The sequence below is a fragment of the Lutra lutra genome, chromosome 9 (assembly GCF_902655055.1).
Source record: "Lutra lutra chromosome 9, mLutLut1.2, whole genome shotgun sequence".
NCBI lineage: Eukaryota > Metazoa > Chordata > Mammalia > Carnivora > Mustelidae > Lutra > Lutra lutra.
The window spans coordinates 119,550,494-119,575,656 of record NC_062286.1 but is presented as its reverse complement, the minus strand read 5'-3'; the positions used below and the strand labels follow the sequence as shown (position 1 = coordinate 119,575,656).

Sequence of the window (25,163 nt, the reverse complement as noted above, 5' to 3'; positions counted from 1 at the left end):
AGAGCCCAATGCGGGGCTCGATCCCAGGACCTGAGACCATGACCCAAGCCGAAGGCAGATGCTTAGCCCACTGAGCCACCCAGGCGCCCCCAGATATGCTATTTTTAAGGAAAACTAGGGACTGGCTCCCAAGATGTGTCTCTACCTTTACCTGCTGGAGAAACAATTGCTGCATAAAAGCTGGGCCCTTAAGCTAATTAAAACCCACCAGAGACGCAGGCTTTGAAATGCAATTTACAGCTAGAAGGGATGGGCTCACTTCTCCAAGCTAATAAGAAACAGAAGAAATCTGGCAAAAACAAATCGTTTTTCTCAGCTGAAACTTTAAGATGGAAGCTATGTTTTAGAAACCAAGAGCCAGCCTGAACATGTGGTAAAGTGACAAGGCTTTCTAAAGGTAGAAAAACCCTAAAAGGTATGACTGCCTCTGAACTCTGGGTAAATGAGACCCCTCAGAGAACCATCAAGGCTAAGAAGAGCCTCTAATTACTCAGTGTCAGACTTTATATATCCAACCTTATCTAATACTCACAACAGCCCTGTGAGGAGGTATTTTAAATACGGGAAGGAAGACTCAGAGAGGCCAAGTAATGGGTTAATACAGCAAAGCCAGAACTGGAACCCAGGTCGGTCTGACTTTTGACCATAGCGCCTATTCATAGAGATGCCTTGGGTACTGATTGCCAAGGTGAGAGAATACTTCATCCTGATTAAATGACAGCCTCTCCTTGGTCCTCATCCCTTTCCCGTTCTACTACAACATCTCATGTCTGCACAGGATTTTATTTTTAAAGATTTTATTTGTTTATTTGACAGAGAGATCACAAGTAGGCAGGGGGAGAGAGAGGAGGAAGCAGGCTCCCTGCTGAGCAGAGAGCCCAATGTGGGGCTCAATCCCAGGACCCTGAGATCATGACCTGAGTTGAAGGAAGAGGCTTAACCCACTGAGCCACCCAGGTGCCCCTGAACAGGATTTTCGTGAACAAAACCAGTTTATATTCTTGATCCAGACACTGTCAGTCTCATCTAATAGATGAAAAGCTGAGGGATCAGCAAGGTAAGTGACTTACTTCAGGCTATCCAACCTAAAGGGAATAGCTAAGGGACTCGAATCCAGGCTTCTACACACCATTTCAGCAACTGTCCCAGGTCTCTGGCTCTGCCATGTCAATCCTTTTACCCTCCCAGTTCTGGCTATCAGGTTCAAGTCTAATCTTCAGCATGACCTCTGAGGCACTTAGCCATCAGAATGCCCACTGCCCCAACTCTGTAGTTCCTCCCTGACACTGATCTCTTCTTCTTAAAAACACCAATTTCAAAAGAAGAGCAGCTGCTCTTAGTCCTGATGCACCCCAGTGACTATTTAAAGCCTCTGTCTAGGCCAGTCCTGCTCCAAAGCTCTGGCCTTATTCTCTAACGTGCAGATGAGGATCACACGAGCTTGTGGCCAGACCTCTGCCCTTAGTTAACTCTAGAGATATTGGGTGGTTTTGAAGGAAAATAAATACCAGTGATCGTGAGGCTATTTCTGGAGAAAGCCAAGCAATTAGACTGATCAGTGCCCAGGGCCTCCTTGGTCCAGAGGCTCCTGGTTAACAGGCGGCCAAGGATGACAGAACATCTATTAATCTCATTAAACTCACCAGGCCCCAGCTCATTAGCATTGCCCAAATGATCATTACTGGCCAGACAGGACTAATTTCCCAAGGAAGGCTCTTTAGTTCCTGACCATTCCCACTTCCCTGAGAAACCCTAGCCCCCAATATGTGAATAGTGGGGAGAAGGGGTGTAGGGGTGAGGGGTCCAGGCTACAGGTTCAGCAGGCCTGGCCTGAGCTCTGATGTGTGACCTGCAACAAGTCACACCATTTCTCTGAGCCTTATCACACTGCTTCTGAAAACAGGAATAATCTTTGTCCTGATTACCTTTCAGATTGGATATAAAATCAAATGGGCTAATCAATGTGAAAGTGCTCTGTTGCCCCTGTAACATACTCTAAAAGGATAGAGGACTGTAGTTATTACTACCCAATTCCTATCCCCTTCACTCAGTCAACAAACATTTCCTAAATATTGCCCTCTGTGCTGGCAGGAGGAGATGCTGGGAAAGAGTACTCACAGGCCTTGTCTTCTACTTCCTTTTCAACAAAGCCCACTTTCCAGGAACCTGTTTCTTAACGGTTTCCTAACAGCAAAGGGGGAAATGCACCTCATACGGTGGAAAATAGGAGATGTAAACTTGGGACATGTCCCTTAAACTAAGTCTCAGATTCTTCAATTGCAAAATGGGAATTATACCAATGCCCACCATTAGGATTAGAGATAACGGCTATAAAGTGCCTGATACAATGGCTGGGACCAGTTGGTATTTACATAAGAAACTCAAATGCCCTGGGCCCAATGAAAACTCTAGATCATTCACATTTCAGCCCTCTGTTCTTTATCCTAATCATCTTCCAGTGCTCCATACTCTGCCTGAGAATAGGGGAGTCAGGGGTAGAGGGCCTACACACAACTCTCTCCCTTGTCCTAGTGTCTGGAACCAAATCTAGAAATTTCATAAAGGTGCCCCCAACCCATGCCTGATTTGACAGGCACTACTCTAAGGAGCTGGGTGGGGTGTCAGGCCTTCTCAGCCAGTGACTCACTCCTCAGCTATACCATGAGATTTCTATTCCCATACTGTATCACTGGTACCAGCATCTGATAGGCACTGAGGGGAGACCCCAAAGCAGAAGCAGGGCTGGGGCCTCTTTCACCTCTCCCCACAGAGTACCTGGGTATATATCCTATCTTCCCTCTATCTTGCACCTTAACTCTACCCGACTGTAGCCTCAGGCTGAGGCTTAGTTAACACTGATGACAAGCAGCCCTTCTAGCTATGGAGGAACAGGCAGCAAGCACAGGGTAAATACAACCCTGGGCCTTCAACCCCCCATACTAAATTACAGTTAGGGACCCAAAAACAACTGTCAACCTCTTTTTGTCAAAGGAAGTCATCCAAACACTACCTACCCATTCAATCATAATTATAGCTATCCAAATACTCACTGGGCCAACTCATTCATCCAGCAACTGGTCGAGTACCTGATCTCAAAAACTCCCAGTACATCAAGGGGACATCCACCAGGACCATAAAGCACATGTGCCCTGGGCTCTGGAATCCACTGCCCCAGAAGCCGCCAGTCCAGGGTATCAGTGAATGGGAAGGAGCACTATAGAAGGCTCGACAAAAAGGGACTATGTTTAAGGTGAATTCCAACTGGGTGGTGATGTGGGGAGAGGCTATGCCTGACAGGAGGAACTGTGTGTGGTAGCAATGTACAAAACATGCCCCCCGTTTCTCCTTTCTGCTCCCTGCTCTGCTCTCCCTCCTCCAAGTATATGCAGGGTAGGGCTGGAAATAAATGTTTGAAGTAAGAGAATTTCTTCAGTGCTGCCTCCTCTTCCTTGATAGCTGCATACTAATTCCTGTCTTGAGAAAGAACAAAAAGGGAATACACAATTCAACATGCAGCAGCTTTATACTAGGCACTGTGTTGGAAGTTTTATAGGCATAATCTCTCATAATCCTGACCAAAACCCAATCATTCTTCAGATGAAGAAACTGAAGCTCAGAGAGAGCTTAAATAATTTGTCCACAGTTAAGTGGCATGATTAGGAATGAAAAGACCCTAAAGCTTATCTGGTTCTAAAGCCTGTGCTCTTCCTACTCCACTAGATTGCTCCCACTGACCTGCCCTCTTCCCATAGGAAGACTGAACTGGCTTTATTGCTGCTGGGCTACATGACCTCAGGCTCTGGAGCACCTGACCACAAAGGGCCCTTTCAGGGCTAACCATGTGACTGTGATAATCATTACCAACACTTGCTGAGCACTTTTCTTCTGCTGTGGGGTAGGTGATGGTGTGTATTGTGCTCATTTCACAGATTAGGAGCCTAAGGGTCAGAGCTTTGTCTTACACAAGCCAGGAAATGGCAGAGCTGCAGATCAGTCTATTTGAGACTAGAGCTGGTGCTCTAACCTTGGCGGAAAATGGCTTCCATGCTAAGCATACCCTGTACCTGCCAGAAGGTCAGCTTTTAACACTTTCTGATCCTTTGGGCATAAATGCATGGGGTCTTGCTGAGGGCATACTCTCACGTCCAAGAGCCAGTAAGCACCTGCTGTGAGCTTGGAGAATGGCTCCCCACCCCTTTCCTACTGCTTAAGGGGCCGGCTCCTCATAGTGATAATGTGGCAAGATTAGTCACTGCTTGCTGTTGGTTGATTATAGCTATTCTTTTCTGTAAATGAAGTTTAAAAGTCATCAAAGGGTCTGTCAGCTGTGACTTATGAGCCTCTTTCCCGCAGGGAAGTCAGGCAGTGACAAATGCCCCTCTCGTTCTGCCATCCATTATGAGTCGGAAGGTGCCATGTTCCAATTACTGGAGATCCCAGTGGAGCTCATGGAAAACCCTGTTCCAAGCTGTGGCCATTATTCAGCCCTGGCAGCGCTGCCAGGAGGGTTACCCTCGGCCCAGGCCCCACTGGTAAGAATGGAGAAGAGCATGTTTCTGATTTTGTGAGCCAGCCCTTACTATCCCTCACTTGTGTTATCCCCAGTGGGTTTATCCTAGACATATTTCACAAACAAGTAAAAACATGGGTACCATGTGGGTGGTCTCAAAGTACCCAGGATCAAGAATGCCCAGACAAACAGACACAAGGAAATAAGGTCATGCTGCCGGGTGGAGAAGGTGCGGAATACAAGGATGCTCAGGAGGGACAGAAGAGAAGATACGTAGGGTGTTCAAAGAAAAGAGTGACTGAAGGGGCCCTTTCAGATCATGTAGTGTCATCAACTACCTCAGTTCTCAATACTCGTTATATGCCAAGCCCTGTCCAGCAAATGCTAAGGGACCAAAGATGAATGAAACATAATCCCTGCTGCTGAAGGTGGAGGAGATAATTCAGGTCTAAAGAAGTGACTTGCCCGAGGTCACAAAAATAAGGGTCAGGGATGGAGTGAGGAAGTAGTCTCCAGACGTCTTGTGAAATAGAGAAATTGATGACAGCGAGCCTGGCGTGGAGACAGGGAACCATCTTATGTGCCAGGCTCTTCATGAAGAACATGGCACAATAGTTCAGAGTGTCAGCTCCTGGAGCACCTGGCCGGCTTGGTCAGAGGAGCATGTGACTCCCGATCCTGGGGTTGTTTCAACCCCCGTGGGGTATAGAGATTACTTAAATTAATTTAAAAAAAAAAAAAAAAAGAAAGAAAGAGTGTCAGCTCCTATCCCAGTCCCATCTACACAATTCCTAGGGGTTTGACTTCTGGCAAGCCCCTGAGTTTAACCAAGTCTCAGAAAAATGGGGATTTAGAGTAGTGGTGAGGATTAAACAGGATAATACAAGTTACAATGGCAGGCACATATTAAGTATCCCAAAATGTTCTTTATCATCAGGTAATTCCTGAAACAACTCTTTGAGGTAGGCATTATTCATCTCATTTTATGTACAAGAAGACTGAAGTTCTTTTTCACTTTGTCACACTAAATAAGCCAGCGCTTCTCTAAACTACGTGTGGTGAAGAACCACTTTGTTTGTTTTGCTTTTTATACTTCCAATCCATTACAGACAAACACATTTGTAAGATACAATAAAAATGTAAAATTATTGGTTTCTGGGCGCTTACTCTCAAGTTCTAGACTTACCATGACCCCCAACAGTTGCGGACTCGCATCCATTCAGTGGGTTATACTCTAGAAGCACAGCTCTAAGCAACTCTTATTACCCACCCCCATCAACCTTTATGAAAATCAAAGAAAGAACGGGTTATTTTATTTCATTTCTTTCAAGTCCTTTTAGCCCACTTCTTTTAGACTTTGGTGTTAGACCGATTTACAAAACGATCCTAATCTTTTTCCTTTTTGCTTCTCTCAAGAAAGAGAGAACAGGGTAAGCAGGCCAAGGATAGTAAGTTCAGGGACTTGCCACCGAACACTTCAGGAGGTGATTTATCTTGGTCATGCTATATCCTGCAAGGGAAGATGATCTAGGCTGTCTGAGAATGCCAGGAAGTACCTTCCTGAGGCCTGGGGAACTGAGAGGAGAGTATATTCCTGAAGAGGCTGGTACTTCTGGAGCTTCTCTCCCTGATACTAGATGACATTAGGAAACTAGCCAGGAAGGGGAGGCATGTTGTACCTTTCACAGTCTTATTATCATGGCAGCTACAGAGCAGCTACAGAGCAGTGTTCTCTACCCTAGGGAGTTTCTTAAAAATAAGACGGAAAGATTCATTCTCCCAATGCCACCATATACCCAAGAGTATGACTGGTTGAAGCACGTAACCAGCCAAGACACCACGGTATACCTTGAAATTTTCCAGTTGTATGGCCAAACTCACCGTACAAAACTTTCTGTTCTGAGCCTATGTTGTGCTACCTTTCAGCATAAACCAAAGTAGAGTAGCTCATAGGATATGGTGTAGAGAGGAGTATTAACCTGCTGCTGTGAGGAGGGGCTTGTCACCAAGCAGGAGCCAAAATCTGCATGTTTATTCCCACATAAGAAGCCATGTAATCTGGTCAAGAGAGCAGCCTCTGAGGCCAAAACGCCTTCATTCTGTCATTGAACTAGCTGTGTGACATGACCTTTGGGTAGTGTCTTAAGTTCTTAATGCTTCAGTTATTTCATCTGTAAAACGGGGACAGCAATAAGTATCTCTGGGGTTGCTGAAGAGTAAAATTTAATGTGCTAAGAACAGTGTCTGGCACATTACAAAGTATGCAAATATTAGCTACTATTGCCACTGTTGTTATTGCTGGAACCTGCAAGAACGCCTCCTTGTGAGTATTAAAGCAAGATGGTAGAGTCTGCTGTGGTAATGTCACCCAGAATAGAATTGTGATGAACACTAGCACTGTAGATACAATAATCTCTTCAGGTGTGTCACCAAAACACTAGTATTTGGAAACGTGTCTTGAACTTAAAAGGAATTATAGGAGTAGGCACTCATTAAGTGCTGAATGAGGGGCACTTGGGTGGCACAGTTGCTTAAGGATCAGACTCTGATACTGGCTAAGGTCATGATCTTGGGGTCTTGGGATCAAGTCCCAAGTCAGGCTCTGTGCTCAGTGTGGTCTGCTTGAGATTCTCTCTCCCACTCCCTCTGCCCCTCCCATTCATGCGCATTCTCTCTCTCTCAAATAAATCTTTAAAAAAAAAAAAAAAAAAAAAAAGGTGTTGTATGAATAAATGAGTAAAGCAGCATCCCTCCCACCCCCACGCCCTGCAAGAGAATACCACTTGAGAAGCGGGTCAGGAAGAAGCCCCTCCCTAAGCAAAGATTTCAAAAGGCCTCTCTGTACCTTAAGGACCCAGAAGGCAGGTTAAGCTTCTCTTCTGGGCAACAGGGCCCCAGGGCCCGATATGCAAGAAACCTCTACTTGCTGCTCATTGTTCTGTGTCTCTAATATAACCTCCACATCCTGTGGCTACTCTATTCTGAATGAGGCTGTAGAAGGCTGTGCCATGGTAGTGCATGTATATTATCCCCATTTTCCAGCCTACCTCAGAAGTAGTAAGGGATATGAGGAACACGGAGAGGGAAGGCTAACACATCTCAAGACAGGGCCTGCAGTAAGTTAAAACAGCAATAGGGGATTATCAGCATTGGATTTCTGTTTGCCTGTGGAGCCCTGGGTCCTGAATTCCACCTCCACTAGCTGTGTGAACTCGGGAAGGCACTTCACCTCTCTGAGGTTCAAGATCCCCCATATGCAAAATGGGATAAAAATCCCTGCTCTACACACTTGCAATGCAGGCTGTTGTGAGGGTCAACAGAGATAACATATGGAAGTGTACTCTTTTACATGAGATGTGCTTCATAACTATGGACAGGAGTACTGCATGGATGGACTGCTGCTGCAGGTCTTCCTAGACAGAGGGACCTGGGCAGGAAGCCAGGCGGCTGGAGGCAGGGTGTAGATGGTGCACAACCTGGCACTTCAGCTAAGCACTGTGCCCCTCAGGTGTAAGGACAGTTGATTAAAATCCTTTCATGTGGAATCAGTATTTTGCTCATTACAACAATCTTTCCTTGAAATACTGAATTCTACCCCTCATGGCCCCAAAAAAACTTGATCCTGAAGACAGCACACGAACTGACATATGTATGTTTTTCTAATTTCCTACATTCAGACAGAAGGTCAGAAACCTGACCTCTCTCCAAGATGCCGATCTAAACGCATCTTAGAGCTCACTCTAAGCATGACCCCACAGTTCCATATGTTTGGACCAAAGGGGACCACTGAGAGTGATGTCACAGTCATAGTCACTCTGCCTTTGTCCCTCTGGTAACAAATTAACTCTATAAACATCACTAAGCATCCGTCTCTTGAGTGATAAAGCAAGTGTGTTCCTGCCACCTCCTGTTTAAAACTCTTCTGTGCCTTCCCACCACCAAGATTCAAGTTCAACTCCTTTAATGTGGCTTAGAAGCCCCTTCATGAGTTAAGGTTATCAAATCCAAACACAACAATACTCTAAGGGGTTGTAGGTCATACACACACTTTACAAATGAGTAAACCCCACTTTAGAAAGGCAAAGTCAACTGCCCATGATCATACAGTGAGCAAGTCGACATGAACTGGGTACTTCTGAAGGGCTGGGTATCAGACTTCAAAGTACAGAATGTCTAAAACCACCTTTTCTTGGACAAGGCTATATGGGACAAGTATGGGGACAGGGCATCATTTAGCTCAGACAAACCCTTCCTTTCAGGGAGCTGCTTAGATGGTGTCCCCTGCTGGAGGCTGTCAATCTGACCGCTTACACCCTCACAGCAGCACCATCATTAATAAACTTGGCCTAATGATCACGGTGTTTGTTTACATGTAATATGGCACACATTTGCATACCTAAGCTCAAGAGGCACTGATGCCACGTACATCAAGCACAAGCCAACCAAGGAACCACAAGAACTTGGGGTGGGAGGGGAAGCCCCCCAAGACAGCAAGCATAATATGCCAACACCTAACGAACTTCTAAACTAGTCTGTTCAACTCATGATGACAGAAGCAACTGTGGTATCTGTAGTCTTTTCCCCTGTCATCACCTTAGAAAGAATTAACTAACCCTTTCTGGTCCCTTTCTCCTCAAAAAAGAGATACTACACTAAAGAAGTTTCTACACTCCAATAGCTGGTTTAAAAAAAACAAAAACAAAAACAAGTTTACCCAAAACATTAATAAAGGTCTCAGCTGTGGAGTAAAAGCATGGGCAATGGAACAGAAAGACCAGGATTTAAATTCAGGTAGTGCATGTATATTATAACCTACTTATTAGCCCTGTAACCTTGGACAAGTCATGAAACTCCCTGAGCCAATGTTCTGTACTAGGCATATACTGCACCCATATACTGAATCATCCATCCTCTCATTCACATAGTAAACCAAGGTATGCTAATTTGGCCTCCTAAAGATTTTTAGAATGTAGCCCTGCTTCCACTCTTATTACCACTCCCTGAATTCATCCTCCGCACAGTCACTGGAATAATATCACCATATCACTCCTTTGCTTAAAACTGAAATTAAAGTTTTGCTTTATTATTTTAAAATTCTTAGCCAATAATTTGGATATTTGTACTATTTAGTGTGTTTATTTTTTGAAAATTACCATAAGAAATCACCTAAACCCCTATTCCTCTCTAGGATGGAACTCCTATCAGCATCTTGGTATAGTTCCTTCCAGTGTTTTTCCTTTTGCATTATATTTGGAATTCAGAGTTAAATCATTTATCCAATTTTGAAGCCTAATTTTTCAATTAACATTATAATATATATTATAACATATAGAGGTTATAACATATTTGTCTTCATTGCTGCATAGTTTTCAATAAGCCCCATTTTTTAGGACTACTGTTTTTAGTAACTCATAGTTTTCTCCTGAGTGAACTTATTATAGTTTAGACTGGTTGTAGTCAGGTGATCATTTATGCTTCTCCCAATTTCTCATGATTATAAAAATAACATTATCAAAGTTAAAGTTTATTCTATATATTTGATTATTTCCTCAGGACAAATTCCCAGAAGCGGAATTGCTGTGTCAAAATGTATGAACACTTTTAAGGCTCTTGAGATACACTGCCTAATTGCTTTCCAAAAATGCTGTACCAATTTATACTGCCATCGCCAATGAATGCCACTTTCTCTTTTTCCTTTTTTTAAGATTTTATTAGAGAAAGAGAGAGAGGGAAAGCAAGACAGTGTAAGGGGGGTGAAGGTCAGAGGAAGAAGCAGACCTCCCACTGAGCAGGAAGCTGACTCCTGGCTCGATCCCAGGACCCTAAGATCAGAACCTGACCTGAAGGCGGATGCTTTACTGACTGAGCCACCCAGACACCGTGTGAATGCCACTTTCAGGGCAACCTTACCAGAAATGTGGGGGCAGTGGGAGGATGGAGAAGTGGGGGTTAATTAGGAAGAAAAAGGCAAATCCTCATTGTTGTTTTCATGTATATGTGAAGATAACAATGTCCTGTGTTTATTAGTTTTTGAGTCTATAGGGTTTTATTTTTTTTATTTTTTTTTTAAAGATTTTACTTATTTATTTGACAGAGAGAGATCACAAGTAGGCAGAGAGGCAGGCAGAGAGACAGGAGGAAGCAGGCTCCCTGCTGAGCAGAGAGCCCGATGCGGGACTTGATCCCAGGACTCCGAGATCATGACCTGAGCCGAAGGCAGCGGCTTAACCCACTGAGCCACCCAGGCGCCCCAAGTCTATAGGGTTTTAAATGCCACAAAGAAGTTATATAGGTTCCTAGGCAGATGTATAATATGCTGAAAGTTATTTATCTGCTCATTTATCAGAAAACCATTTATTTTGCACATATTTCTGCCAGACACTATACAAAGTATAGATGAACAAAATATAGAGAATTCACAGTCCAGTGGTAGAGATCTCAGAAAAACCAGAACTTAAATTTCATCTTGATAAGGGCTATGACAAGAAGATTTAGGAACTCAAAGGACAGGAGAGAAGTGAGAGAAGTCCGAAAAGACTCATCAGGAGTTCTGATCCTGAGGCGCCTGGGTGACTCAGCTGTTAAGCATCTGCCTTTGGCTCAAGTCATGATCCTAGGGTCCTGGAATCCAGCCTCACATCAGGATCCCTGCTCAGCGGGAAGCCTGCTTCTCTCTCTCCCACTCCCTGTTTGTGTTCCCTCTCTCGGGCTCTCTCTGTCAAAACATAAGTAAAAAATCTTTTAAAAAAGGAAGTTCTGGGGGCACCTGGGTGGCTCAGTGGGTTAAGCCTCTGCCTTCAGCTCAGGTCATGGTCTCAGGGTCCTGGGATCGAGCCCCGCATCAGGCTCTCTGCTCAGCAGAGAGGAGCAGAGAGAAGCCTGCTTCCTTCCTCCCTCTCTGCCTACCTGTGATCTCCTTCTGTCAAATAAATAAATAAAATCTTTAAAAAAAAAAAAAGGAAGTTCTGATCCTGTCCAGAGGGATGAGGTAAAGTCAGCCCATACAAAAATGAGAGAGAGAACATTTAGGAAAGAGGAACATGAGCAAAGCTGGTAGCTAAACAGAGTTTCCAAATTCAGGGAACAATAATATGTACTGTGGTTTAGCTGGAAGGCAAAGAAAGCAGAGGGCCTGGCAGAGGCCAGGTTAGAAACAGCCTTGCAGGCCCCGGAAGAACCTAGACTTCAGGAAGCCACCACCCACTCCTATGTCACATGCAGGACAGTGTTCAGTAAGGAGGCACTCCTGAGTCCCTACAGCTCTTGAGAGTCTGAGCCACATAGGTCAACCCCCTGAACATCCCATCAGTGTTGACTCCTTTTTGTCTCATGTATCTCTCTTCTCTCACCAAGCACCATAAAACTTTTGGGGTACTTTTCACATCACCTAGCATATTATTAGATACATGGCAGGAACTCCAATAATGCTCATGGATAGATTAAGTAGAGGTACCTCTTGCAATAATACACACAACTCATAGTGCCCTTGCTGCCCTGGCACAGCCCCTGCCAGCCTCAGCAGATGCTCGGTCACTGCCTCTCTTGGCAGATGTCCTGCCTCAGAAAGCTACCTCCCCCTTCTTGCTCATTCTGCCAAACAAAAAAAATGTGCCCAGGTATAAGAAGCTATAAAGTCTGTGATAACTAAGGAGCACAGAGGGTGGCTGGGGGGAGGCCTGAGGAACATAAATCCTTCCCCACTGTACATTCCTCAAGCCAAGGACTCCCTCAGCTCTGCTGGCAGTTTTGGAACACCATCTCCCCCCTCGCCCCACCCCTCCTCACCATAAAAAATAAAATAGGTTTTTCCAATTGAGCATGTTAAAAGTCTCCTTTGAGCAGCTGCTGACCTTTCTCTAAGGTATTACCTACTTTCTACATTAATAACAGCTGCTATAATGAAGACAAGGATATTAATAGGATGATTATTTCAACAATTAATGTAATAGTCATTCTTACCCTGCTAGTTGTGGTATGAGCCATGGGCAGTGGGATCTGATGTGCTGGCTAACATCCATCTTACAAAACTGTATTAAAATGGTCTGTTTCTGTGTTATCTCCTCTCCTACACTGACTGTGAATTACTGATGGCAAGGACCACACTCTTTCATTTCTGCATCCCCTCTGCCTTTCAGGATAGGCCCTGGCCCAGAGTGGGAGCTCAGGGAGTATCTGCTGAAGTGAACTTCATGTACCACTGCCCCTGCCACCCCCATCGTCCATGCCTCTTAAAGAAGCAGGCAGTAGAGAGAACACAGCCAAAAGAGTCCGGAGAAAGAGAAAGGTGGCCTATCTGTAAGGGCCTAATCCACCCCAGCCTTTAGAAGAGTCTGTTATATAATGTAATAAATAAATGATCATTATGATATATTAATTGATTATGTAACAGATTCACTGCTAAGTATTTAACTTCTCATTTGTACAAGTCTTTGAGGTAAGAATTACAGGAAGGTCACAAGAACCCTTTCTGAGGCCCTTCAGAAGAATGACTTTGTGGAGTTAGACAACCTGGGCTCACATCCTAGCTTTGCCATATGATCCTGGATAAATGACTTAACCTCTCTGGGTCTTAATTTTCTCATTTATAAATGGAAGTAATATTACAGTATCTTCCCCAAAAGGTTGTTGTGAGAATTCAATGAGATCATGCACCATCGAGTTCAGCATTCAGGAATTTCCTAAATTAAAGTACTATTGGCCCCACTGTTCCAAATATCATACTCTTCTTGGTGAGTAAGGTTAAGAAAGAGATTGCTTCATCAGTAAAGCAGGACCAGAGCCAATTTCTGATTTGGTGACAAAGGCTAGGGCAAGGAGGAGTTCTCTGAGCACAAATCCACTGATGTGATGCCCCTGATGAAAACTCCTCAGAAAAGCCTTTGTTTCCCATCCCCCAAGCAGATCCAGTCATTTCCTCCTCTGGAACCCAATATCCTCTACACATCTCTGCTGCAGCAACATTTGCTGCACTTTTGTATTCACACACCTGTCTCTCTCCAGGAGACTCTGAATTCCCTGAAGACAGAGACTCTTCCATTAATCTTTGCAATCCAAGCCTCTGGCACTGCCCTGGCAGCCAGTAGATGCTCAGTGAATTTCTGCTAATAAAGAGGTAAAAGAATCCTAGATGAATGCTGTTTCAGTAAATGGTTTCCCAGTGCTCCTGACAGGGCAAAAGTAAACTGTACAGGGCGCCTGAGTGGTTCAGCTGATGAAGCGGCTATCTTTGGCTCAGACCATAATCCCAGGGTCCTGGGACTGAGTCTCACATCTCACCTCTGTCTCTCTCTGGCTCTCATGAATAAATAAGTAAAATCTTAAAAATTAAAAAATAAAAGTAAACTGTACAGCTGGTGTTCACGAGATGAGCCCAAGTTCCTCACCCACCCGGAAGGCAGAAAAGCAGGTAAGACAGTGATGGGAGCGAAAACAAAGGAGAGACAGAGCAAGAAGCTGGGGACCACTGTGTTCAGCAGACTACAGGTAGCAGAGGCTCTAAAGAGAGGTTGATGGGCGCCTGGCTGGCTCAGTCAGTAGAGCATCCAACTCTTAATCTCAGGGTCATGAGTTTGAGCCCCACCATTAGGTGCAGAGATTAATTTTAAAAAGGGGTGGGGGTGGGGAAGTTGAAGCTGCAGCCCGGAGCCTGCTGAATCTGGGCTTTCCACGGGGAAATATGTAGAAGTTCCTCATCAAGGGAAGAGTAGCAAAGGCTAGAAACCTCCATCCCTGTCACCAATGAACACAGCAAGGGACACCCAGCCCTCCCTCTCTGAATTATCTGGCAACACTGAGTAAGCCCAACTACTGAGTCCTACCATGCTGGCTTGCTGGAAAGAACACTGATCAAAGAGTTTGAAGACGGGAAGTTCATTCCTGAGAATATACTAATTTTTCATCTAATAAATACTTCTTGAGTATCTACTATGTCAGACTTGCACTAGGGACCTTTAATACAACCATGAATATATCACTAATTCGCTGTCAAACATTAGACAAGTCACTATCCCTTCTGAGTCTTAGCATACTTATACACAGGTAGAAGATAACCTCCGTCACAGAATTGTTTTGAGTATCAGATGTGGTCTGAAAAGTCTACTGCACAACTTTGCAAATGCAAAGGCGATGTTTTTTTTTTTTTTTTAATATTTTATTTATTTATTTGAGAGAGAGAGAGACAGTGAGAGAGAGCATGAGCGAGGAGAAGGTCAGAGGGAGAAGCAGACTCCCCGTGGAGCTGGGAGCCCGATGCGGGACTCGATCCCGGGACTCCAGGATCATGACCTGAGCTGAAGGCAGTCGCTTAACCAACTGAGCCACCCAGGCGCCCCACAAAGGCGATGTTTTTAACTAGATCTTAACTACAAAGCTTAGCAAAACGCAAGGATAGTGCCCGCTAAATGTCAAGGACAACTCCCTCTGCCACGGTCTAGACAGAAACCCAGCAGCAGATTTCTACTGCTAAACTCTGTGGTGGAGATTGAGATGGAGGAACAGAAATTTGGCACATTCTCTTCAAACCTGTCTCGAAATCTTCCCCATAGTTACTGGTGTCAGTGGGCTCATCACTGAGAACTCAACTGTGAGCCTCTCAAATGAGCCCTTGGATGCAATGGAAACTTCTTAAAGAACAGACTTTAAGGGGCACCTCGGTGGCTAAGTTGGTTAAGCGACTGCCTTCAATTCAGGTCATTACTCCGGAGAGCCAGGATCAAGTCCCGCATCAGGCTCCCAGATCCACGGGGAGTCTGCTTCTCCCTGACCTTCTCCCCTCTCATGCTCTCTCTTCCTCAAATAAATAAATAAATAAAAAATTTTTTTTTAAAAAAAGGAAGGAAGGAAGGAAGGAAGGAAGGAAGGAAGGAAAGAACAGACTTTAAAACGTTTTGGATTTGGGGCACCTGGGTGGCTCAGTGGGTTAAGCCTCTGCCTTCGGCTCAGGTCATGATCCCAGGGTCCTAGGATCAAGCCCCATGTCGGGCTCTCTGCTCAGCAGGGAGCCTGCTTCCTCCTCTCTCTGCCAACCTCTCTGCCTACTTGTCATCTCTGTCTGTCAAATAAATAAAAATTAAAGATCTTTTAAAAATAAATAAATAAATAAAATAAAACGTTTTGGATTAGAGGAACCTTTCCAGACATTGAGCTAGTGACCCAGCCCCTGGTCTGTTTGGAAACATTTGTTGGCTATTAAGCCTGTTGTTTCCTAATCTTTCTGTTTACTGGGATAAATACATCAAAACCAAAAGCTTTACGCTTTGACAAGACTCTGATTACTGGTCTGCAGAATCCTCCATAATTTTATGATTTGTTGGCCAGAAGAGGAAGAATGGTGGACTACAAATAGTAGTGTGGCCCAAAAGAGAGTCAGGCATCCTGAACTTGATTCCACTGTGGAGTGGCTCTGGAAACTCGGTTACAGACCTCAGTTACCTCAACCAGAAAACAGGAATGAGATCAGCTCAGTGATGCATGAACTCTTCCATGGAAGAGCAGTGTTCCTCAAGATGTTAATGACAGTTCCTCACAAAAGGGGCTCCGAGGTCAAATACAAATAGGAAAGCTGGTGTAGTCCATCTCCCCCCAACACAGTGCTCTGCCGAGTCTCATGCACACTAGGGCTGTAAGAAGTCAGCAGCAAAGAAATGTGCTTTGCCTTTTTTGGTCTGACTTCTCCCAGCTTGTTACTATCTCCTCTGAGAAAGACACACTAGGACAGACCTCTGGTATCTCTATCCCCTCTAACCTACTATGGTTTGTATCAGAGGTACTTAGCCAGTATGCCCCAGCACCCCTGCTTCCCATTAATTCAGTTCTTTCTTAACCCAGTAAGGCACTTAAATGAAACCTTGGTTAATAGAAATGTATGACATATAGCTCATTTTGCTGTAAAGAGAGTACTAATTTTCAAAAACTCAGAATACAAGAACTTAAAACACTGAGATGGAAAACCTGCAGTTACTGAGCTTCTAATACTTGGTTCTATATGCTCTTGGCATTTTCTCATTCATTACACCATTTAATCCTTAGATAACCATAAGACATAAATACTATTATCCTATTACAGAGAAGGAAACGGAGGACTGGAGAGGCTAAGTAACCTGCTTGGTTATACAGCTAGCAAATGGTGAGCACCAGGTTTCAAACCCAGCACTACTGGTCTCTCAAGTCTTCGTTCTGTTTAGTGACTATCAGTCACAAACCTTCCCCAGTCTCAACTATCAAGTGGGAATGGTAATCCTTGCACTGCTTCCCTCACAGAGTTTCTCTAAGACTCAAAAGCAGTAACATGCATGAAAGAGCTCTGTAATGTATAAAGACATGAATCTGAGGGGCACTTGAAACACTGTGAATAAATGTTGGTATTTCCCTCTATGATCTGTAAGGTACCTGAGGTTATTATATGCTTTCCATCATGGAAGTCAACCGCCCTAATCCCAGTCGCTCACGACCCCACAGTGCTCCTTAGAATTTTCCAGTTAAGATTTTGGATAATGATATAATAATAATAATAATAAAATTTAAAAATAAAAAATAAATCAAGACTTCAGATAAATAGGAAACATGTTATTTCTCAGTAATGACTAATGATTTAGTGTTTGTCGAAGTCACATCAAGCAGCGAATCTGCTTAAGGAGTCAATAGTAAAGGCAGCAGCGTAGGTAGGAGCCTGGTAGGAGGCCTATGGACAGAGATGCCAGAATAGCTGTGGGACAAGACTCCTTAACCTCATTTTAGAACATTCTGGGGGAAAAATAGGTATACAGGGTCATTTGGAACGGCAGGTCCTAGAAGCCTTTGTAGGAAATATATCCAGGAGACCAACAAGTATGTGTGTGTATGGGAGAGGGAGGTGGTGGGGTGAAGGGAGATGGGAGCTTCACTTTGGGCTGGGATAGAAAACTACCTTGGGCAGGGGCCTAGGGACACATGCAGCTGTATACGGATATAGGGCTCTCAACTCATCCTCTAGCCCTGCCTGGGATCACGCCCTCATGATCCACATTGCTATGGCCATCTACTCCCTCCAGCTTCTGGTGGACTAAGGCCAAAACCAATAGCAAAGCATTCTTGGCACTGGGCCCTGGCTGGGGACAGAGAAATAAATAACAGAAGTCCCCGCTCTTAAGGAAAGCAGTGGACCAAGATGTTTTGAGCCTAACCAGAGGCTCCCCTGTATAGTGAAGTCTCTGGCTCATGGAGTATATTCAAGAATTATATGAAATTAATGGGGCACCTGGGTGGCTCAGTTGTTAAGCATCTGCCTTCAATTCAGGTCATGATCCTGGGGTCCTGGGATCAAGCCCCACATCAGGCTCCCTGCTTGGTGGGAAGCCTGCTTCTCCCTCTCCCACTTCCCCTGCTTGTGTTCCCCACTCTTGCTGTCTCGGTCAAATAAGTAAATAAAAATCTTTAAAAAAATAAAATAAAATAAAAGAATTGTATGAAATGAATCAAAGGAGCCTACCTTCTATAATTTAAGAGTACCTGTTTGGTGTCAGGAGCCCTGGATTCCAGTCCTTGTGAATAATTCAATAAACTCTTAACTTCTATGGCCTTCAGTTTACCCATCCGTAGAGCAGGCTCTATCTACCCCCATAAGATGGTATGTGCAGCTAATTAGATAATGGTTGAGACACACTCTGTGAATGGCATGACATGGAACAGCAGAAACTGACACTGGGAAATAAGGTCTTAAAAATTCAGAGCCCAGGGGCGCCTGGGTGGCTCAGTGGTTAAGTCGCTGCCTTCGGCTCAGGTCATGATCTCAGGGTCCTGGGATCGAGCCCCGCATCGGGCTCTCTGCTCTGCGGGGAGCCTGCTTCCTCCCCTCTCTCTGCCTGCCTCTCTGCCTGCTTGTGATCTCTCTCTCTCTGTCAAATAAATAAATAAAATCTTTAAAAAAAAATTCAGAGCTCAATCTGGGAAAGACCTGAAATAAGCTCCCTTTCTTTCTCCCCAACCAACTTAGTCTGCCTTTCTCACAGTGGAGATGTTCTTTGCATTTCTTGTGATGGAAGAGGGAAATGTGCTAAACAAACGGGATAGAAAGGTTGCCATCTTTCTACTTTCAAAACTTTATTCAGATTTACTGTAATAATAATTATTAATATTCATAATTCATAATCCTAGCTTTTGTTAAACAAAAGCTGTGAAACCATGAATAGGCCTCAATATCTGTTTTAGTTTCCTCATCTGTAAATCAGGGGGAAGTTTCCAAAGTGATGATTATAGTTAAGATTAATTAATTAATGGTGGAAAAGTATTTTGTAACCCACAAACTGCCACACAAATGCCAGTTATTACAAAGTTGTCTTCCCATCAGCTCATGAGCCACACAGAACAGTGGTTATCACCGCTTGACAGGTGAGATAATCAAAGCCCAGAGAAAATACTGACAGTAACATTCAGCTCTACTCCAGCTTCCTGCAGCAGAGGAATAAATTCTTTTCATTTATTATAATAATATTATATTATTATAATAAATTCCTTGGATTATAGGAGTTGTTTGTTTATTAGTCTGTTTGCCTCATTAAACTGACGTATCTCTGAGACAGGGGACTACAACCATCTTATGCACTTTCATATTTCAATGGTCAGCATGGCACACCTAAAAGATGTTAAATGTTGCCTTAAAGATAACCAACAATGGTAGCAGAAACACATCCAGAACCCAGGATGCCTAATCTAGCGTTCTTATAACCAAAGAGAAAGTGGCCTAAATCTCACAGATTTGACTCAACAATTCCTCTCGTCTTCAATTCTCCCATTCTAGCAAGACTCAACTTTCCATTCCTGGAGAGTCTTTGGGCCTTTGTATGTGCTAGTCTCCCAGCTTTAAAATACTCTTCATCTGCTTCTTTGCTAAGCTAATTCCCAGTCACCCCTCAGATTTGGAGGCCTTTCTAATCTAATACTGGGTCAGGTTTTCCTCCTGTGACTCTTTGGTTTATCACAGAATCCTGGCACACAGATGTGTCAAAAATATCTCCTCAAAGTAAGTACCAGAATGAATCTAATACTGGCTCTAGAAATCCAAAGGTGATGCAGGGAAAGCTTGCTGGCCTGGAGGTCAGGAAACCTAACCGACTCTTAATTCTAGCTCTACCACTACTGTGTTCAGTGATCTTCAGCAAGCCCCAGTCCTTCTTTGGATGATCCATAAGTAAGCTATTATTATCTATTAATTATCTCGAAAGGTCCTTTCAGCACCGACAGCATACCAGCCTTAGACTCATGCTAAATCCTAGGTGTGAGGAAATTTGGAGGCCAACTGTGTGCTCCATAATATGGGAAGCCCAACATCCCCTTTCCACAAGCAGACTTCACTGTCAGCAGCCTCCAGCCCATTGGTTTACTTAATTCCTCCTGATGAAGTGCCAAGAATAAATCGTAGGTAAGCAGCAGAGCATTTTAATGAGTCCAGAGCCTAATGAATCTTTTCCTTCCTGTGTCAATTAGAATTTCAAAGCTAGGATCCCCAAGGACCAATTTATTGGGAACAGAGAGAAGCCTTTTTGTTCATCAGCTGCCACCTGAGCTACCTGCCCTCATCCTCTGTCTGCTCTGTAACAATCCTGCTTACTCAGCTATACTGCCTGGGGAGTCAGAGACTAGCCTAAGAGGCTCAGGCTCCTTCTTGCCCAATATTTCTGGGGCCAGAACCTGAAGAAGGAAAGGAGGGATCCAGGGCATTTCTGGGGGGGCACGTGGGGATGGGGAGGTGGTCAGAGAATCAGAGCCACCCTGGATTTTAAAGCCACCGCCTGAAGACACTGGTCTTCACAGAGGTAATCGCAACAGATCAACTTGCCATTTGCTCAGTATCAGTATTGTGGGACACCTATCTACCTAAGTATTCTGAATCCTCACACCACCAAAACTGTATCATTAGCACTATTTTACAGACAGGGAAACTGAGGCTCTGAAGGTAAAGTAAGAATTAGACTAAAAAACACAATTAGCAATTGGCAGACAGGGATCTGAACTCGTATCTATGTGACTCCAGAGACTGGGCTCTTTCTATCAAACCACAGCAACCTTTTCCAGGGGGAAAAGTCAGGGGCTGATGTCATGAATGGCAGAAATGAATCTGTGGGCAGCCACAGCCATGCTGGGATGCTTGCCACCAATACACTGTCTTTTGCCTAGGCACAAGCAAGGGTGGCTAGGCATTGCTGGTCCTCTCAGTCAATGAAACCGGCAATCCCCTTATCCTCAGAACATAATCCAAGCACAGTCACCACCACCAAGGCTCCTACTCTAGAAATCTTTTGATTTATTTGATTTGAGAGGAGTTGCCAATCCTTGATCTAATGGCTCCCAGGCACCCAGTTCTCTGCCTCCCCATCTAGTCCTCTTCAAGTCATATAGGGCCAGCCCAGTTACTACTGCTCCACCATCAACACATTTTCCAAGGTGAGCAGGTAAGCACGTCAGGTTTCCAAATGGTTACAGGAGGAAATCTTAGAGCTCTCGTGAAAGAAACATTTAAGAATGAGGTCAAGAGTCTTATCCAAGTTTACACAGATAGAAAACAGCAACACCAGAACACAGGCATACACTGAATCTTAACCTGACCATCTATCTATACACACAAAAAGAATACAAATAGAAAAAAATGAGATTAATGCTTTCTACAATTTTTTTTTACTTTGAGAGAATTATAGATTCATGTACTATAATTATTTTTTTTTAAAGTACTTAGGACAGTGCCTGGCACACAGAAAACCCCTGAGTGTTAGCTATTAGGTAACAGAAAAAAGGGAGAGCATACAGGATGCACCATAGAGGAAGAATAAGTTTCTCTTTACACAATCCTTGAGGCGTACACATATAATACCGTAAATAATCTTTCTAATGACTCCATTAAGCAGGTATTAACATCCCCATTTTACAGATAAGAAAATTGCTCTCAAGAGTCAAGTAACTTATCCAAGATTACTTTGTCCCAGTGTGTGCCAAGCTGGGATTCAAATCCATATATACCCAACTCCAAACCCTATGCTCTTTCCACATTGCTTCTCTGGAGATAAGACTAGGGCTGGACTTCAAAGACAAGCCTGGATAAAGACTGAAGGATAAGAGCAGGCTGCTTGCTTATTCAAGCGTGGGGATATCATGAACATGGGTGTAGAATTCAGCAACATGCTGTCTTTGCAAAGCGTGGTAGTTCAAAGACACTGGCCAGAATAGTAAATTCACATGACAAAGACCAAATAAAAAAGCTAAGGTAAGAGCACACAGCAGAGAGCGATTAAATGCTAGCTGCTCTTGCCAACTACATGGGTCACAACCTGATTCCCTTTTGTTCGACACTAAGAAAGGGAGGCAGCATGCAGAAAATAAAAAGCCAGGGACTGAGTGGCAAAGGAAATCAAGCTCTGCCACTAACCAGATAGGTGGCCTTAGGCAAATCACCTGTCTCCTCTGGGTTTTTAATATTAGGCGGTTGAAATAAAAAAGGGGGGCACCAGGGTGGCTCAGTTGTTAAGCCTCTGCCTTCGGCTCAGGTCATGATCTCAGGGTCCTGGGATCAAGCCCCACATCAGGCTCTGCTTTCCCCTCTGCCTGCCTCTCTGCCTACTTATGATCTCTGTCAAACAAACAAACAAACAAACAAATAAATATCTTTTTAAAAGTGTCCAAGGACCTCCCTAGCTTTGATTTCCAGGAATCATGCTATTAACATGCTATTACCATGTCACATGTGCAAAGGTGGGCCTGGGAAATGCTTATTATGTGATAAAGAAAAGTAGCCTGAAATGAAACACCACAATGGTGTGACAGGAACCCCAGGCACAAGAGGAGAGAAAGAGAGCTGAGTGAAGGAAGGGAGAAGGAAGGGATTACATGAGATCCAAATTAATCTTGGTCAAAACCAGAAGATAGCAGGGAGGCAAAGGCAGGAAAGCTGAACGAGGATGGGAGCAATCCTGGCCTGGCTGATAACTTGCTGTATGGCCTTGGCTATTGATTAGTCAGCCTCATTTTCTCACTGGACAAATGCACCTCAGGGCCCTGTATGTTCTGGCCTCAGGTGTTCCCTCTCCAACCTGATGATCTGCTTCTCTCCCCTTCAGGGTGCTGCTCCAGCCATACTGTGTGCCTTCTAGTTTTTCTACAAACATGCTCTTACCTTGGGGACTTTTCACTTGCTCTTCTATCAGCTAAAAATGATATTCCTCAAAAAAGGATTCCTGGCCATTTTCTAACCCTTTACTCCTGCTTATCTTTCTTCATAACACATACAAAATGAGAGACTAACTAATGATTTACTCATTTTCTGTCTCCCCCACTACGACAAGATCCATGATGGCAATCTGTTTTGTTCACTTGTTCACTACTATATCCCAGCTCCAAGAGTATAATCAGGCATCTGATGAATAGAGAACTGAATGGATGGATGAACCACTGGTCCTGAAAGTCCAATTCTGGCATACAATGATTAACATATGGGCCTGTGAACTGGAGAACATCTCAGAAGTTCAAACCCAAGTAAGCTTAGGTCTAATCGATCCTTCTGGGTCCATTTTTTAACGTTCACTTTGCCTCAGTGGATCTTCACAAATTATCTCCAAATGTAATACACACACCCTAACACACAGCTACACACATGCACAAATAGACAAATGCATATCACTTAATTCAAAGATAATTATCACATGCTATGTATGAAACAACACATACACACACACATACACACACACACTTCCTTAACTGGAATGTCAGACTTCACACAGTTTAGCCAATTTATTGTTAACTTTAACCCTAACCACACTCTATTCCTGAAATCCTCTAATCTGGTTACACTGGACCGTTTACCCTCCTCTTACCCTTCTCTGAGATATACATGTAAGTATCTGTGTCTTTGTCCTCAATGTCTCATTGCTTAGAAGCTGCAGACGCCTGTTCACAATTACCAATACTTCTTTCACAACTGTCAAAGACCTCATCTTTGAAGTCCTCCTGCAAAACCTCCATTGATCTCTCAGGCAGTTAGTGTCCTTCCTCTCCATCTTCCCAAAGCACTGCACACTAAGAGCTCTACAAGTATATGCTTCCATTACAGTGGTCGTCACTATAGTCTATTTACCTTACCTGCCTGTCCTCTTTAATCAATTATGGGCTCCAAAGACCCTGACCATGCATCTAACTTCTCCTGAGGAGCTGTATGCTTGTGCCCGCCATAAATGTTTATCAAACTGGGTGTTTACATGGCACCACAACTAAGAACACTTTCAAACCTTCTTCGGTAGACTCTATCAGGCTTCCTTCACACTGTCCAAAAGTTGGTTTCCTTAAGATTTCTACTCACTAGTATGAACTCCTTTGGAACAAAGAGCCTGAGGAAGGGGGATAGAGAAGCGGCTGGAAAGAAAGAGTCTTTGCAGAGCCTTGAATGACAGTCTAAGGAGATTGGATTTATTCTACTAGAGGTTTTAGGAGCAGAAGTGATAGGAATAAGAAATGTATTTTGAAACCTATGGAGAGGGAAAGGAATTTAGACTTCAGAGGCAAAGACTGGAGGTGGGGAGAGGAATTAATTGGCAATTAAAATAGTCCCAGTGAGAGAGGATTAAGATTTGGCCTTGGTTGGTAACAATGAGAAGATGGGCAACATGTTCAGAGACAAAACCACATAATGAAAGCAGTTCCTTACTTTACCCAAATAGAACTCGGTGCTCAAAACTTCCTCCAGATGGAACTATGTAACCTCTTTGCATCCAAGATGGCCCTGAGGGAAACCAGAAGCAAGGTAAAAGCCTACTTGACCAGAGGAAGAAGCAAAGCTAGGAACAGCAAAGGCCAAGCTCCAAGCCAGTGAGTAGAATTTTAGAAGAGAATTCAAGATCTTGCTGATGGCTGCTACCAGAAGCTTCAGCAAGGAAGTAGGGTCTGTGCCCTGAGCAGAAAGGTGCCTTCCTGGGTTGGGACAGCTCTAACTAGCTTTAATACAAGAGGCTCTGGTAATTTTCAGTGGTGGTAGGTTAAGGAAAATTATCCAAAACTTAGAAACAAGGCAAAAAGATGACTGTGTGACCTTTTAAAGTCCTGTCAGAACATTTTTTATTTTTATTTTTTAAAGATTTTATTTATTTATTCAACAGACAGAGATTACAAGTAGGCGGAGAGGCCGGCAGAGAGAGAGAGGAAGAAGTAGGCTCCCTGCTGAGCAGAGAGCCTGATGCAGGGCTCCATCCCAGGACCTGAGATCACAACCTGGGCCAAAGACAGAGGCTTAACCCACTGAGCCACCCAGGCGCCCCAGTACATTTTTTAATATACATCTCAGAGTCATCTAATGCGCATCTGATACTTTTGGAGAATGGAATTTTGTTTGACTTAACATTCCACAAATGGTTAGAGCCCAAATGTTTTGAAACTGCAAAGTTAGAGGTTAACATGTACAAAACAGAGAAGATGCACTTCTAAGCAGAGAAGATAATGCCAAACTTTACATTTTTATTAGGACATTAATCAATTTTGAATCTAATTTAGCAATCTAATTTCAGCAATCCTTTTATCCACTAACACAAAATCCCATTTCTCAGCTATTCTCCTTCTAGTTTCCATACTCATGAGTTAAACAAAACTTGACACAAGCTCACCGTATGTATGAAAATTATACCCTGACAAAGTACAAACACACATA

At 43.8% G+C, this 25,163-nt stretch overlaps 1 protein-coding gene across 9 annotated transcripts in view; it reads right to left on the bottom strand.

Annotated features, from left to right (window-relative positions):
• Positions 1-25,163, bottom strand: part of RALY (RALY heterogeneous nuclear ribonucleoprotein) — an 81,215-nt gene that overhangs the window by 11,246 nt on the left and 44,806 nt on the right. For 2 of the 9 annotated variants that reach the window (XM_047746348.1, XM_047746349.1), the window contains exon 3: positions 2,119-2,208. The exons of the other annotated variants lie outside the window; for them this stretch is intronic. The gene's annotated coding sequence lies outside the window, so the exon portion shown is untranslated. The remainder of the gene's footprint in view (positions 1-2,118; positions 2,209-25,163) is intronic. 9 annotated transcript variants of the gene reach the window in all.